Source organism: Myotis lucifugus, unplaced genomic scaffold (genome assembly GCF_000147115.1).
Source record: "Myotis lucifugus unplaced genomic scaffold, Myoluc2.0 scaffold_149, whole genome shotgun sequence".
NCBI lineage: Eukaryota > Metazoa > Chordata > Mammalia > Chiroptera > Vespertilionidae > Myotis > Myotis lucifugus.
The window spans coordinates 2,923,365-2,926,367 of NW_005871197.1; positions in this window are offsets into that span (position 1 = coordinate 2,923,365).

Here is a 3,003-nt window from a genome sequence, read left to right on the forward strand (position 1 = left end):
AAGGTGCCAAATGTACCTGATATACCATAGCCCAGATGTGGTCAAGGCAGGTATTAATCTCAGAAAATACAACTCCAATCTTTTCTTGTTACCATTACACTATGCTGCTACTGCCTTCAGCTGTTCTTACATAATACAAGGATGTAATCATGTTCAGAGGCTTTAAAATCTGTGCCATTACAAATTTCAGAATCTGCAGTGCATCATTATGGTGCTAAATTAGGTCAATGACAGAACATTAAAGATCGACTTTCGTTAAAGTGAGAGGAATGCAGAATACAAAGCACATGAGAGCACCGTGACATTTTTGAGAGCATCACATCTTGGGGAAATAAAATCAATCTTATCTGGAACTCTAAAGCATATATTTTATCGGTTTATTTTTCTAGCTGTTCCACAACCCCTTTATATCCTGAGTGTGGCATAGACCTTACCTCACACGTATCCCTGTACATATGCGACTTTGCTCCAATTTAGAATTATTTTGGAAATATTCTGTAATGAATGCCTTTGGAAAAGATGCACAGAAGACAAGAAATCAGACAACTGACTTGTCAGGTGGTCTTCTGTACTTTCTCCATGAGTTTCTTCTTCTAAAGTATTTTGGGTGTTTGTTCATAAACTTTTCTACATAAACAGAGGATAGTTTCCTCTCTGTGAACACTCACCATGGATATTGCCCCCTGAACTCTCCATTTCAACTAGGGCATCATAATCTGCTAATGTGTCAGCATGAATCAAAAAACCACTGTAAGAAAACCTGTTATATTGCTAAAGATTTGTCATTGAAACTTATGGCAACAGTACTTAAACAGGGAGAATGATGGTTCCAGGAAATTACACTGATTCAAAATATAAGGTCATTTTCCAGTGACTTCCCATCAGAGTTGACTTTGTTTTTTTTTTTTTTTTTTTTTTTTTTTGGTTTTTGTTCCTTACTGAACTTATTTTGTCTTGCCTCTGGCCTTTGTAATAGGTTCCCTCTGATGATATTGTCATCGTATTCCTGAGCAAGTTCTATCCTTGGCATTTTCTCTGTAACCATATCAAGTTTTTAAAGTTTAGTGGCTCAGAGGAGTAATATCCCTAAATAAAGCATAGCACAAGCCCATTCACATCCAGAATAGGAGAGAGAGAGAGAGAGAGAGAGAGAGAGAGAGAGAGAGAGAGAGAGTTGTGTCCTTGCACACCCACACTTGTCTGGGCATCTTCACTTTTCCAAACTATTATGGTCTAAAATATTATACAATATTTGTATTTTAAACTATAATTTTTAACATAAACTGATACTGGTGGCACTCTTCCTTCCTAATCATGACTGAATAGGTTGACAAATGAAACAAGTAGTACAGACGGAGGCTGATATATCACCTTTACTACAAATAGAAACCAGGCTGCAAAAAGTTGTTAGTATGTGTAGATACTGTGTAGAATTAGAACTTCCTGAAAAGTTCTATTTAGTGGAGTGGTACTCAGGTAAGACAGGAGGAGGGACTAGGAGAAAACCCTGAGCAGACTTCCTCTCAGAAGGAAGAAAACAGCTGAGATCAGCATATCCAGTTATCTTTGCCCATCTATCCATTAGGTGAGTCAGTGGTGCTCTGCTGCCACTCAGGAGGCTGTTTCCCAAACACTGCCTCTCAGGTCCTCATGGGGACTCTGCCGGGTGGTCCACACTTTTGCTCCCAATCCCCTGTGCAATGAATCAGAACTCTATTCTAATTAAGCCCATGCCAAGGACAAGCTGTCCTCAAGCATGGGAGGCATTTTCTTCCCTGTTTTCCTTCCCACATTGTCCAACATAAAAGAATGCAGGGTACATAGTAGGCTATCTACACATATTTGGAAAAGAAACATAAAAGGTTGTCCTGAGAGTGTATATCAGCATGATAATGTATGTAAGTCTGTGGATGATCATATTTGCCTACAATTAATTTCTGGATAGATAAAAACAGATGATTAAATTACCAGGTGAAGGATGAAAACCTCTAGAACTACAAGTCCACCAGAGCTTGTCTTCTGTCATGGTGACTAAGTTGTGACAGAAATTATCACCCTTTCCAAGCTAGCATCATCTGAAACTCACTGTTTTTCTTTCAGTTTGAAGCAAAGCCCCTTACATAAAACTAAAAATAAAAGGCTATAAAAAGATGAAACAGCCAAGCCAGTGTGGCTTAATGGTTGAGTGCCGACCATGAACGAAGAGGTCACCAGATCGATTCCTGGTCAGGGCACATGCCTGGGTTGCAGGCTCAGTCCCCAGCAGGGGGCATGCAGGAGGCAGTCCATAGATAATTCTCTCTCATCATTAATGTTTCTATCTCTCTTTCCCTCTCCTTTCCTCTCTCTGAAATCAATAAAAGCATAGAAAAATTTAAAAAGATAAAACATATAAAATAATCTAACAGTAGGATGCAAACAATATAATGATGAACCAAATAAAGTCCCCTCTTGTTATGAATTTCCAAAGGAGAAATATAAATTAACATTGTAAATTTCTTTGAAAATTCAAAGATCAAAGAAATTGAAGTTCAAGACCATTTGCTTTGGACTTGAGTATTAAAAGTTTCATATACAAAACCCTCAATTAAATAAAATCCAAAACAATAGTATCCTGAGCAGGGTCATCCAGGGATTTCTTGATTCCAAAACGAAACTGGGAGGACCATCAGTTGCATGTAGCCTGGGATTCCTCTCCTCCTTTGGGATTCTGGGAGGTGTGTTAATTTCAATTTTTCCGTTTTCAAAAGTCTAAAGCCTTAATAGGACATACTAGCTTTTCATATCAGTGACTCATTTAGAAAACAATTCAGTCGTTAGTTCCTGAGATAATCATCTCAGGAAAAACTATGTTTGCAAAATCCAGTATTCAAGTATTTTCAGAGACCATAGCAGAAACTGAATAGTTGTAATTTTACCAGGAGACCAGGTGGTCTGTACCTGCTATCAGAATCCACAGCTTGCAAACCAAAAGTGAATTGGGAAAGTCTTCAAGTAGCATGC